This window comes from Chionomys nivalis, chromosome 17 (genome assembly GCF_950005125.1).
Source record: "Chionomys nivalis chromosome 17, mChiNiv1.1, whole genome shotgun sequence".
Lineage (NCBI taxonomy): Eukaryota > Metazoa > Chordata > Mammalia > Rodentia > Cricetidae > Chionomys > Chionomys nivalis.
In genome coordinates this window covers 48,716,418-48,731,577 of record NC_080102.1, presented here as the reverse complement: position 1 = coordinate 48,731,577, position 15,160 = coordinate 48,716,418, and the positions used below count along the sequence as shown (strand labels likewise).

The 15,160-nt window shown below is 40.4% G+C and overlaps 1 protein-coding gene across 2 annotated transcripts in view; it reads right to left on the bottom strand.

Moving 5' to 3' along the window:
• Window positions 1-12,661, bottom strand: part of Cntn1 (contactin 1) — a 266,999-nt gene extending 254,338 nt beyond the window's left edge. For both annotated transcript variants that reach the window (XM_057791546.1, XM_057791551.1), the window contains exon 1: window positions 12,521-12,661. The gene's annotated coding sequence lies outside the window, so the exon portion shown is untranslated. The remainder of the gene's footprint in view (window positions 1-12,520) is intronic.
• Between the last annotated feature and the right edge of the window lie 2,499 nt (window positions 12,662-15,160).

The following is a 15,160-nucleotide window of genomic DNA, read 5'->3' as shown; positions in this document are numbered from 1 at the left end:
AATAGGGAAACAAGTGTGACGTTGATCACAGTCACTACATGTCTTTGTGGCTGCTTCACGCATACTTTTAGCAAAGTATTAGAAAATACATTTTTTATGGCAAGTATATACCATAATTGAGGCAAACAGAGGTTCTCTGAGCATACAAAGGCAGCTGAATTAGAATAGCATCTTACTTCTCAATGAAAACTCTTAAAACCAGAAGGACCTGAAAAGATGTTCTCTGAAATCTAAGACATAACAGAAGCCAGCCCAGACTACTATCCCCAACAAAACCTTCAACCACAATTTATGGAGAAAGAAAGAAATTCCATGATAAAGATGAATTTAAACAGTACCTATCTACAGAAGGCACTAGAAAGAAAAGTTCTACTTGAAGAGGTTAACCACACCCAAGAAAGAAAACAAAGAGTAGGTAATGTTAGGCCAGCAAATAGAAAGAGGAGAAATTAAAAACCACACTACAAGAACAAACTACGAGAAATCTACAAACATTGATCACTAATGATTCTCAGTATCAATGGTCTCAATTCCCCAATAAAAAGACACAGACTGACGGAATGAATGGAAAATCAGGACCCATTCTTCTACTGTTTCCAAGAAACACACCTTAACATCAAGAATAGATGGTACTTCAGGGAAAAAGGATATAAAAAGATATCCCAAACAAAAGGAATTAAGAAGCAAGCCAGAATAGCATTTTTAATATACGACAAATAGACTTCAAACAAAAACTAAGAAGAAACGGAGAACAACACTACATACTCAACAAATGAATCATCTACCAAGAAGACACAGCAATTCTTAACATCTATGCACTAAACACAAGGGTATCCAAGTTCACAAAAAAAAAAAAAAAAAAAAAAAAACCACCACTACCGTTGAAGTCACATATTGACCCTCATGCACTATATAATAGTAGGTGACTTCAATAACCCATTCTAATCATGAAGGGTCATATACAGTTGCCAAACATATTGGGAAAACAATGTCTTGGCTGATCAACTCTGTTCACCAAATGAAGCTTCAGTATAGGGAATGGAGTACCTATAAGTTGTTGGCCAAACGGATCCCATGGGAACCCCAAAACAATCCAGCCTTTTGCACAGGCTATAGGTTACTCTCCACAAGCTGTCAACAAGGCCACATTGCTGAAACCAACACCTACACAACTCATTGAACATGGAGAAGTCGAGCTGCGGCTGACATAGAACCCTCACCCCTACATTCCAACATTTGCGGTACTCTGCATGTTACCAAAGTAGAAACTTAAAGACCAACACAGCTACAAACCCCTTTGTCTACAATAGTGTCATGCCTGCAAGATTTTTAAGTGGTCAAAGCTTGTGTTAGTAACCAGCCAGTATCTAATTTGAGTTAAGGTCCGCTATATTAAATGGAACCCTTACTCAACGCTACTTGGACAACCAAGAACCAGAGACTAGATAGTCCTAGGACCTAGGAGCAAAGCCAATATTACTGATCTACAAAAAAAGATGCAGCAATAAGATGATTTCTGATGACATTCTTCTCTTCTCAGATCAGTGCCTCAATCAGCCATCATCAGAGAAACTTCATCCTGCAGCAGACAGGAAGAAATACAGAGATCCACAGCCAGCGAATATTGAGAGAGGGGGACTTTGCAACACTCATCCCTGAACAGAATGCTTCCATAAATCACTCATGGGGCCCTAGGGAACTCTGTGAAAGATGAGGCAGAACGATTCAAGAGCCAGAGGGGATGGAGGACACCAAACTTCTAAAGAGAGCAAGACCAACACACATGACATACAGTTGATTAACATACACACTCACAGACACTGGCGGCCTGTGCAGGATCAGCAGGGGTTTGCACCAGATGGGGTCCTAGAGCTGAAAGAAGTGGACACCTTGTTAGCATTCAGGCGGTATGTTGGCCTGCCCTCCTCAAGAGCAGCCATTAAGAGCACTCCCTGTGTGCATGCACCTGTTAGCACATAGGTGCTTAGACTGCTCAGCACTAAGGGTCCTGACAGGATATATCACAAGCTGTGGCCACTCCCTGGGCCCTATATTCCCCCATAAAGGGAAAACCCTCTCTCTCCTGCCACTCTTATGACAGAGACCTCTACTAAGCCCCCTCCTTTTCCCTCTCCCAATAAACCTCTCATGTGAATTTGTTGAGTTTCTTGTGTGGTCTGACTTTCCTTTCCGCCGCTGTGGCTAAACAACAACACACAAGCACCCATCTCTAACCCAGAAGCTATCTCCAATTCATAACCACTTGCAAAAGAAAATCTTATTTTCTTCAGTTAAGTCTCACTGGGAAAACAAACTAATCTTAAGGGCAGGCTACATGCCCAATGGTAGATAGCCAACAGAAAAAAAAAAAAAAAACTCAACAGCATATTTGGAGGTTCTTTGTATCATAATATTGTGCCAGGCTTTTTTAAACTTTATTTTAATTTCACACATATATATATATGTGTGTGTGTGTGTGTGTGTGTGTGTGTGTATGTGTGTATAATTATACTGCATTATACATATATGTGTATATATTGCTCATATAATGTAATATATATTATATCATGGCTTCCAGTTTTATGGTTTAAGAGAATCCTGAATATACAAAGAAACAGGTCTCCGCATTTATATCTGTTTCTTGAGCAGTTTCCTGGGTTCTTTTCCTTCTGTTTTGTCCTATTCTGATTTATGTTTGTTTTATTTTATTTTACTATTATCCTTTAGATGCCTGTTTGCTTTCTAACAGGAGACATAAAGGGGGTGGATCCAGATGGGAAGAAAGGTGGGCATGAACTAGGAAGAGTAGAGGGAGGGGAAACTAGCCATGATATATTGTATGAAAAAAAATCCATTTTCAATAAAAGAGAATTAAACACGGTTTTGCAGGACACATGAATGGGTACTTTAGTAGAAGTAGCTGTCACGCTCGTGACCACTCATCCTACACATAGTCCAAATATCTAAATTAACTACAAGAAACTGGGTTAATTTTCTAGTAACCAGGGTTATAATGATCCTAAAACAACATGTGAAGGCTAAGATGGAATCAATCCACTATTCATTTAAAATATTTTCAATTAAAAGGCATTGCCTCTGATGTATAAAATATTAGACACTGTCATTTTGTGATATAAATTTTTGTTACTAAACAAGTTGATGCTCAGACTGAAATATTACACCGTTCTTAGCATCTTACCAGGCATCCTGACAGCTGCGGATAGAGATCTGCATTTTCAGTAACCATGACAATTAAATGTGGTCTGATTACAAACCTTAGCATAGAATTGCTGCTAATGTTTGTGGTGGTGGGATGGAAAATTAGGTCAGAAAGCCATAAAACTCTAATGTTTGTATCAAAATTGTAATAATAAATATTTAAATGCTACATCGTAAAGCTCTAATTTGCATTTGGAAAACGCACTGTGTAAATCACTACAGCAGAAGACCTTTTTGTTTATGAGCCATCTTTGAATAAAACATTTGAAAATTAGGAAGATTTAATTCCTTGGGTTAACACAATATATTTGTGAGCCTAGCCTACGTTCTGTATAACATGAGCCACAGGATACTAAAGCCTGCTATTCGTTTAAGGACTGATCACATAACAACGCAAGGATTAAAAACTAAAATGTTGTTCAGGCTGCTTAGCATCAAACAATAAAGAGACCCTGTCCAAAACAGGGTGGAAGGTAAGGACCCTTGAGGTTGTTTGTAACTCTGACCTCATCATGTAAGGTATTTGCTCTAATTTCCTGACTTACACAATAGGGTGATACATGCTTCAAGCCTTCTACACTGTGGGTAAAGTGCCGAGATGTCACATGCAACAGATTTAAAACAATGATTTTCACTGTGGTGTTCAGTAAGTGATTATTGTTAATAAATGAATGGGAATTATAGACATGATACATTTGTAAACTGGTCAGAAAATAATTCTTATATCTCAGCATGTTGAATGTCCAGACAGGGTAGGATTATTGTTCTAAGTACCATCACTTTTAAATGAATTTTTTTATTATTTGCCTTAGTTCCAACCTCCTTCCAAAATTTGACTTTTGAATTGATTCCTATAAATCTTCAAGACTGTATAGAGTTTTATGGTTAGCAAAGCTAAAAGGTAAACTTGAGCACCTCCATTTAGAAATAGCCCTCAAATTTATTTCAATAATTCAAGTTAAAAAGATGAGGAGAAGGATATTGCACTTTTCACCACAAATAGAAAGAAATACACTCTGAAACAAATTCTAAGAGTAAAAGAAGAATTCTTCTCAAAGACCTGTAGAAAGTATAAATATTTATTGATGGATTTTACTGACGAAAGGAAGGTGTAGTACACTGCCCAGACCTTTCGTTGGATCATTGAAATTTGCACCAATGTCATTATTCTGACAAGACATTGAGAGCCTTTCTGTGGTAAGACTAGCACACACACTGGGTCTGAGTATCATTAGTCCTTTCGTGCTTAACTCACTAACATTTGAATTCAGGCAATTAACTTATTTCTCTGCCTTTACCCATAAATTAGATAACCACACTTTTTCTCTTAACTTTAGATTATAGTATAATTGCATCATTTCTCCTTCCCTTTCCTCCCTCGGAACCCTTCTATCTCCCTTCTTTACTTTCTTCCAAATGTACGGCCTCTTTTTCATTGGATGCTGTTACATCCATCTATTAGTATGGAATGCATGTATGTACCTAACTATCACCTTCTCAGTCTGTGTAAGGTTATTCATAGATACATTTTCAGGGCTGACTATTTGGTATTAGATAATCAATAGGTGGCTCTTCCTAGGGAAGATAATTTCTCCCATTTTCATCATTAGCTACCTGTAGTTCCTTATATGTTAAAGCCTTTTGAGGTAGCTGTCAAAACCCTGTGAGGATCTGATAATGCCAAACACATAAGAGAGTATTCTAATTGCTATACATATTATAAAATATCAGAGATGACAATGAATACTGATAATTAAGCAGAGAAGATTGTAATTATTTTTGCCAGTATTTAATTTCATTCAGATAAATTTATTTTTTACAGCATCCATACATTTACAAATGTATCCTACCTTATGAAATACAGGATTGCTTAAAAGAAGTTAACTTAGTGATTTTGCATTATAGAATCATCATATCCTAGGCAGGGATTCTCATTTAAAAAAAGGAAATTACAAAACTCTTCATTAAAAATATTTTATCTATCTTGTATAAACCACAAAATCAGGATATCATACTATAAAAAACCACTATGACTTGTAGTTTTTATTTGTTGCTTTTTCAAGGCAAAGACGCATACTTCATTTGATAAAATCATAAAAACAGATTCAGGCTTGGTTTTCTTTTATGTCTTCAGAAATACTTAGAAAATATAAAACGTATGTGAGGACCTATTGGGACACAGGAAGACCTAGTAATGGTCTCTGTTCTTCAAGGCATACACAGTAGGTTTTGAGAAAACAATTGACTACAATACAGAACTAGAGACTGAATGAGAAACTCTGAATATGGGCTAAAAGCTTGAGGTTTGTGCTCTAAGGAACAACTCCAGAAATGATAGAGCACAGATCTAAAAACAACCAAGAAGACAAGTGACTTATATTGGAGACCAGAGCATATGAGAGGAGGGGAGAAAAGAGAAAGCGCGAAGGAGGGAAATGGGACTGTGAGTCACCTGGGCATGGTCAGCAGCTAAAGAGAGAAGAGATCTGAAGATAGAAAAATGAATTTTCGAAACTCAATAAAGACTAATGACAAAATACTTCAGGTGAAATAAAGAGGCCCTTAGGAAAGAAAAGGGGAGACCCTAGCGAAAGACCTTCAGTCTAGGGATCTCGCTATGAAATTTGTTTGGAAAGACAGTTGGGGCTGTGAGGTGGGAAATGAACTTGATGTAAAGGAGACAACGAAAAGAAGGCTAGAGAGTGGTCTTTGAACACTGAACATCTTTTTCAAAACACATTAAACAAAGTGTTTGAAAGAGTAAGTAACTTACGCTAGTTACAGAGCGGTTACCTGATTGGGGTCTGCTACCACACACTGTAGAGGTCTTGATAGCTGTAAGAGAACAGGTTAAGGACCAGCTCACATAAGGTACCTAAAGTGACCAATCAGAAGCACTTAGAAAGAAGTCACAAGACAGTACAAGGAAGGCATGACACGCTCAGGCCTACATCATCACGCGCAGGGCTGAGCAATTATTCAGCGAGCTAAGGACCATCTGGATAATCCTAGCAGCAACAAATTTAGTGTTTGAGTCATTCAGATAATTGTGCAAAACAATGCGCCCTGCTCTGGCTGAGTAACCTGGACGCTAATACCTACTGTTGTACACTTCGCCCGAGGTATTTTTGGAATGGACAATGGAGGTTCAGAAAGCATTAAGGAGACATCTACTTATTTTAAGAGCCGCATGAAGAATAAAGGTTATCTTAACAGACTGATATTAAATTATATGTGTACCCAGAAGCCATGTCACATGAGAATAGACATAAGATATACACGTTCGGTTTTGCTTTAGAGAACAAAAGAAATTAGCAGTATGATACTCATATGTGAGCTTTTATATTCAGTTCTGTTTGGTGGCAGAAAGTTCTCCGAGCTTCGAGACTAGATGAAGCAGCAGTGTGAATGACTTAATAAACAGAAGTAAAATTACAAGTGCTGTATGGTAAAGTACATTTCTAGAAAGTCACAGCCAAGCATAGCAATTCCTATCTCATCCCAGCACTTAAGAGACCAACATAACAGGATCTCCACAAGCCCAAGGCCAGTCTAAACTATGTGGTGTGTCCAAGGTCAGCCTGCACACAAAGTGAGACTCATTTCAAACCCCACTTCTTGTGCCCCTCTCCCGCCAATAAAACCAAATGCAGCATCAGGAGAAGAAACACTTTTGCAAATGTTCTGTTACATGAGGAACATGGGAATGCCCTGAGTCAACCCAGCTTCACAAATGGAGAAGTACAAATCAAGTATGGCATTCCATGAACTCACTACAAAGCACAGAAAGACAAAACAAAACAAAAAACTAAAAGAACTCAATATATAACTTGTATCATCAAAATAGTCACCTTTAAAAGCTATGATACCAAGTGTTAAAAAATAGAATGCATTGCCAAATTGGTACAGCCATTGGCAGAATATAAATCTGTGCATAAGTTTTTGAGAAACTGTCAGTATCCATTAAGAGGCTACAAATATTTGTCTTTACTAGTAACTTTTAATCAGTTATGATAAAGAAGTGACGATAAATGTGCATTTGCATTCAGTTCCTTAACTAAGAAAAATCTAGAAATATTAATGACACTATATAAAAGATTACTTGGTAGCCAAATATACTTCCTTAATAACAATGGTCAATGAAATCAACAAATGCTTAGTGTCTGATGTGAAGAAAAAGTGGAGCACAAAAATCAAGTTACTTTCATTATATCCAATATTCAAATGTACAAATTGAAAATATCTATATACACTGGCAGTAATAAGAAAAATAATGACCTAGGCATGATGGCACATGCCTTTAATCCTAGTGATGGAGAGGTAGAGGCAGGTAGATCACTATGAGTTCAAGTCCAGCCTGCTTTACACAGTAAGCACAGTAAGTTCCTATCAGACATCCTGTTTCAAAGAAAAAAGAAAACGCAAAAAAATTCTTTATTTCTAATTTCTCCTTAGTGATTATATAATTTCTTTTAAATACTCAAATTTGTTTTTAATTTTATCTAAAATTAAGTTTAACAAAATAAGTATTTACATACTTTTCAATATAATTTTACATAATAGGCCTCACATTCAACCATAGTGAACAATGTGTTATCCATCTGCTACCTGGCCAACAGCAAACTCAGTCCTCCTTAGAAGCTGGACCCAAATATGTCTTGCTACCAGTAAAAAGTTTCAAAATAAAGGAAAACCAATAGTAAAAATCTAACGCACAATATACTCAAGTGATCTGTAGCATCTTGCATTAAACTTCTGTGCTGGTGGACCTATTCGCCACTCTACCAATCCAGGTTTATAACAGCAATGCATAATAGAGGATACACACTAGAAATTAGAATAAGAACAGATAAAATACTGAATAGATAGTGGATACTTCTAGATGAAAGGAAGACTTGAAAAGTATTAGCCATAAGCAAAATTGTCTAGAAGGTTGTACCCTATGTTCCTAAAGTCTAGTTTATGGCTAGTGCCTATGAATAGGGATAGTCAAACAGGGGTGTTCACTCCTTACGCTATCATTACAAATAATACCCTTTAACAGCTATTACTTATGAACAATTTCTGTGGCCCAATTTCTGTCTTGAATCCTTCACATGCACTGTCTCAGTCAAACTCAGGAAAGCCTCCACAGTGTTATTGTAGAGCCCACTGCTAGCGTTCATATATCTGCATAGTGAAGACTCCCACCCACCCTGCCCCCTGCAGCCCATGTTCTTAATCAGCACAGTATTCGTTGACTGTCAGGGGCATAATAGAAATGTAACTACAGAAGGAAATATTTCATTTGAGAGCTTGGAAAAGAAAGCAAAAATAGGAGGGAGAGCAAGAAAGGAGGCTTAGAGAGGTAAGAAAACTTGACAAGAGATGATTGTAGTGTCTCCTACTGAAATCTGGAGGAAGAGGGGGAAACCACGGAGAATGACTGTCAGAGGGAAGAATAGCCAACATGCTACTAGCAGAAAGCAAACACTGCTCCTGTAAAGCAGGGAGTTTACCGGTGACGTAGAGTGGTTAGGTTCTGGGAGATGATGCAGACCATAGGCAATTTGCATGTAGAAATGATAGCATTTGACTGGAAACATCAGGAGATTAGCTGGGTACATGCCAAGCAAAAGGGTTATTTACAGCAGAGAATGGAACATGTTGATAGGTGTGTATCAGGGGTAACACATGTACCATGGAGAATGCATCCGATTTACTGTGATTATTATGATGGGGATTAGAGATGCAAGAGACTTGAAGAATAAAAAATTGAACACCAAGAATGTCCAAGGGACCGATGTTGACTTCATACTTACTGATTTGGGGGTGAGGGTGGGGAGTGCGGTTAAGGCAAGCATATGGAATGTTCTTACTTGTAGAAATCTATCTGTCACCCAACTCTCTAGATGGATGCTGGGAACACAAGAAAGAATACATGGCAGAAACTAGTCATTGCCTGTGTTAGAAAACTGAATGGTTCTGGGGGCAAGAATGCAGAAGCACCCTCACATCAGCCATTAGTCATCACGGGCAGGATCATGGAGTCGCCATTCCCAAAAGTAGCCCTCAACTCTGCTGTCTATTGACAAACAGATGATCCTCAAATCATTGCAGCACCTATGTGAATAATTTGCCACGATGATAGGTTTTCAGGGGATACCTTTGAGTATGCCTAGAACTTTCAGTGCGATAACTATAAAGCCACATAGGTCATAATGTCCCAGTTGTCATTTTTTTTTAAATTGTTGTTGCTGTGATAATATAAAGACCAAAACGAAGACCACAGAGGAACATTGCTTATTGCTGCTCTTTGGCTAGTTCAGCTACCTTTCTTTTACCTCTTGAGCCCTTTGAATAGGAGTGGTGTTGCCCACAGTAGGTAAGGTACTCCTGCATCAATCTCTGACGAATTTAGCTACCTTTATTTTATAGCCTGAAGACCCCCACAGTAGGTTGGTCCCCCCTGCATCAATTAGAAACAATGAAATCCCAACAGACATTTTAAAAGTATAGTCTCAGTGTAGCAATTTCAAATTGGAGTTCCCTTTTTCTAGGTGACTGTAGTTTGTGTCAACTTGAAAAAAACAGCACAAACGTTTTTCAGAAAAGCACTACTAGAAAATTGTAGTGATATTTCATTTGTATTTTAATAATTAAAGCTTGCCTGAAGATCAGAAAGTAAAACAGCAGCTCTAGTCAGCCTTACAGAAGAGGCAGTGGTGATACACACCTTTAATCCCAGTAACCACACTACTTTGCCATAGAAACCAGGCAGTAATGGTACATGCCTTTAATCCCAGCACTAGAGAGCATTATAAGACGGGAGGAGACAGCTTTCAGTCAGCCTCATTCTGAGGATTCCTGGAGGCAGAATTACCATTTTCCGGCTGAGGTAGAGGTAAGAGTCAGTAGCTGGCTGCTTTGCTTGGCTGGTCTTCAGGTTGAACCCTAAAACTGTCTCTGGGTTTTTAATAATTGTGCTATAGATAATAAAACAGATAGATACATAAGGTTAACTAGCATAAAACTAAGTGTGATGAGGTCTCCACATGTGTTTCCAAAGAAACTCAAGTTATAGATTAAAAGTCATAGTACCTCTGTTTACCCACAACCTATTAAGAACTCACTCCCACAGTGGAAGCATGTACATTTTTTTTAAGGCAGGGTTTCTCTGTGTAGCCCTCCTTGGCTGTCCTAGAACTCACTCTGGAGACCAGGATGGCCTTGAACTTATAGAGATCTGCCTGCCTCTACCTCCCACTGAGATTAAAGCTGTGTTCCACCAGTACCCAGCCAAGCACAGATTTTAAGAGAAGCTTCAGGACAAACCTAGGAGTCAACCCTGTCACTCTTCCCTGGAATGCCACGAGGCTCACATTCCAAGAATCTAAAACACTCCACAAAGCAGATAGGCAGGCAGTCAGGGTGACAAAACTCAATACCACCAGCTCCCTCTGGAATATTGGAATGATATCTAGGACACTAAAAATTAATTCTGAAAAAATAAAGCAATAAATGAACAAATGAGTTGCACATCATTGCTGATATCAACACTATTTAAATTTATTACAACACTCTTTAATTTATTACAAGGACCAATGACGATGTAATACTGCAGAGAGCACTGTCTGAAGAGAAGTTGGCTTTGCTAAGACCAGAGCTGAAATGTGTGGATGCACACTATTTGGTCCTTCTGATTCATGACAATGGAAAGGCTATTATCAGGAAATAACCCTGGACAATGATAAACATAAATATATAAACATCTAAAAAGAGTTCAAATAAATCTGAACTATCATATCAGCACAAATTTATGTAAGCCGAAAGAAAAATCTGTTCAAGAAATTGTATCAAAACTACCTCCAACGGCCCTACCAGAACCACAGTTCTGCATCCTGAAAAGTGGGTGGGTCCTTTTCAGACCCTCAGTGCAGCTAGCTATAAGTTACCACACAAATATATTTAATTCTAAATAATCAAGAAGCAAGCATGTGCACAACATTGTGCACCAATGAGTCAATGAAATAGTGCAGAGAAGACATGCATTAATGTGATGTATGCTACACTTCAGGCTGCAATGGTCGATATGCACCAGACTCCGAAAAACGCGGGATAAGAACCAAGAATGCATTCAGAATAATTTTGGAATGCATTGATTTCTGTGCTTTACCAAAACGTTATTCCATGTGGGGGGCTTGTTACTGAGTTTCTCTTCCCTGGCTCTCCCCACGGGTGAAGAATTTGATTCTATTTCGCCCCTCCCACCCAGTGCTTGCAGATTGCCTGAGAAGGCCAAGGCAGCCTGCTCAGCAGCAAGGAACCCAGGCAGGCTGCGCAGGATCTATATATAGCTCCACCTTGGAGATGTGCATACACAGGCACACGTACAGATGCCCATGCTGGATTTGGCATGAAAAACAGGACAGCCAGAAATGGCTACACCTCTCACTTGCTTCTTTCCCACCATTCTTTTTTTTCTTTTTTTTTTTTTCAGGAATTTTCCCAGCATGGTGTCTGATTTCCCCGCAATTCAATTCTTCTCCCCCGCCTGCTACCAGCAATCTGATTCCAGTAGAAATCGGCACTGGGCCAACACCTAGTTCCCAAATACGGTCACCCAGGGAGGATGCTTTAGGGTCCATCCTGACACAGTCTTTTGACTAGATGAAGTGGTAGTTCCTGGTGGGAAACAGTGAGGCAGGCGGGAAGCTACCTCTCTGCCATGCCCAGTCCGCAGCACCTCGTGGAGGGGAGACCCTGGCTTTTCCTCAGACTGGATTAATCAGAAAAAAATGCCTGCATTCTTCCCAGTCCCCACGCCCAAGGGGAGCTAGTCCTTAGCCTGGGGACGCACCAGCCCTTGCCTCCCTTACTACAAGTACCGGCAGCCAGAGCTGTTCTGGAGGGTACCCTGCAGGTGCGGGGGAGGGGAGCAGGCGGCGCCTGGCGTGCTGAGCAGTTGAGATACAGAGAGGACCTGCGGTTCCGACAGCTGTCACGTCTCCACCCCCAGGCTCCAGCCTCTTTGACAGGGCAAACCCCAGGCCCGACCCCACAGGCAGCCTCAATGACTACAAGCAAAGTTGCCCAGACGCATTGCCCCTCGGGCTCCTCTCAGCAACCCTTCCCGGTGCTTTGCCCCGGCTCCAGCATCCGACCACCCACTCCATCCCATCTTCTGATTGGTGTCATGGACGTTGAGGTGACAGCCACAGCGACCCCGGGAGCCGGGGTAAGCAGGGCGGGGCAGGGGCTAGGTGGCCTCTGGGAAGCATGCCTTCCCTGCGCTCTGCAGAAGGGCGAGCCTGCCTCCTACCTGTTCCCCACTCCTGTCGCCGCTGCGCTGCCTGGCCCTACAGCTTTCCCGCTCCTGCCGCCGCAAACAGCTGGGAGCGCATCTCCCACCGGCGCCACTCCTCGCCTAGGCGGAGCCCACCCTAGCTACTTGACAGCAGAAGCCGGGGCCTCAGAGTGCAGTTATTGGGGCCGCAGGGAAAGGGAGGCGGGGACCGGAGAGAAACCTGCGCCTTTGATTGGACAGAGGAGATGTCATTCTCAACTCCAGGGTTTCTGTGGACTCACAGCTTCTGAACCTTTGAAGTCCGTGGTTCCAAACCTTTCTGCTCCTTGGTCAGAGAGCTTTGGAGGAGGGAACCTGCTTTGAGGACCCATCATAAAAGGCTCCAAGAGGGAGGGGCGAATCTGACAAAACCAGACTCCGGGAACGCCTGGAGATTTAAGCAGGGATACCACCAGGAGCAAAGACTCTCTATACGGAACATGTACTTCAGTGAGGAACCAAAAAACAAAATGCACAATTAAGTGGAGAGAAATCACAGAAATATGAGTACTGGAGATTTTTGTCTCATTCCAGTTCCCAGCCATTGCCCAAATACGCCACGGAAGTTTTCCTTATATCAAAAAGCAGAAACTCTTTACTTCGTGTGGCGGAAAATAGTTCGTATAGGGTCCAGTATTTTAAATGGGAAGACACTATAAAGCAAACTGTCAGAGTAAAGTAAATTGAGGCATTTGCCGTTAGCAGTTCCATTACCAGCCAGTCCTTAAAATAATATCCACCACACTGACTGATAACCCGTCTCATGTTCTTAAGTCTGAATATACAAAAACGGACAGCGAGGTGATCACGAGACTGCTTTTAAGAGGGCAGAATGTCTTTGTGTGCCTATGTCATCTCTCCTGTCTATCCAGGTAGAACCAGAAAGCTATGAAACCCCGAGGGACCCCTTAGTGGAAGACCAGGAAGAGACTGGAAATAAAATTGAAATAGAGTGTGTGTTCTCTCAGTTCCTAATGAGGGAACAAGATACCCTCTTGCTCTTTAGAGCCCAATCTATTTTCCACCTCGGTAACTTAGCCATCCTAACGAATGCTGAACATAAGCAAAAACTCATGTTCATGAGTTCATGAACGGCTTGCCCTCTGGACTGTTGTTAAAAAGAAGGCTGGTACTACCAAATGCTAAGTACAGACACCCAATATTCAAAGTTTTTAGTGCCATCAAGGTCTACCTTGTATATTCTCTTCATAGCCCTGGAAGACTCCAGGGTTATAAGGAACAATAGATACATTGTTATTATACATATATACTGTGTATGCTGGGAACCCTCTTGCCACAGCTACAAGTGTCAAAGCCTCCAGCCAGAGTCATGCTTCCCCATAACATGCCTGATAGTCTTGTATTCTCATCTCCAGGACATTCCAGCTTTCCCAAGGAACTGCACAAAATTCTTGGATTACTGGGCACTTGTCAAGTGCCTTATTCTCTGCGTGGTGTACCAGAACTTGGCAAGAATGAGATATAGAACTTGCAGAGGGAATCCAGGGGGACAAAATGAGCAAACAGTTTAGTAGGGAATGTGCTTTCAATATTAGTATCTCTCAATTGCTCAATAAACCTCAATTAGCTGCCTTCCAATACACTCTCCTCCAGGAAAGAGAAAGCGAAGAATGAAATGAAAGGAAAAAGAAAGAAAAAAAAAAACCACCAAGCACTCAAGTTTACAAAAGCTGAACAGAATAATAAAATCTCCACCATGCCATCTTCTTATCCTTCCATTCCTTCCTTTAACAAGTGCTAGTATTGTAAATATTGTAGAGGGTGAGATAAGATAAACAAGCTGTCATTTTTTCCAAGCATACAGTGCTGGTTGTGCATTTCTTGATCTAATGAATGTAAGCACAAGCACACAAAGAATTATGAATAGCATTCAGATTATTTCTATCTCATCAGGCTTGTATACTTTCAAATAAAACAGATGTTTTCCAGGTTTTGTAATGGCTTTGCACAGAGAGCAAAATCTGTACATCTGTTTCATGGCATACCTATATTTCTATTTACATAAAAATATTAGCAATGCCTGCTGTACAGGGGTTTGCTTTTTCCAAATCACTTTCTCATGCTCTGTGCTGTCACAATTACGAGCTTAAGTATAATAGTCATACTTGCACAACAGGACTGGATACTCACACCCATAAACATTTAGATACAAGCTGAGCCTGGATTATAAGACTAAACCATCATTATTTTTTCCCCTCCATAACTTTATCTGGTGTGGGTCCTGTCCAGCTCTCGCCCTTTGTACTCCCAGAATCATCTGCATATTGAAGCTTTAAAAAAAAAAACAAATTGGCATATTCCTCTTGCCACATTTATAAAGCATATGAAAGTATGCGCTTGCATTAGAGATTATTCAGGACACAATCAGTTTCTAAGCTTGGGGTCTGCTTCTAGAGGTGGTAATCATAGCCAGTGGGTCTGGTATTGAGGCGTGAAGAAAGCTGAAAAGCAGTGAGTAGCTATGTGGGCAGGTGTGCATTCATGACAGTTTCCTCACTGACTGAAGGAGGGAATTGTTGTACATGGTCTGGATTGCCTCACTGTGTCAACATGGTGGATAATATAGCTGGACATCTTTGCTTTCTCAATGGATGA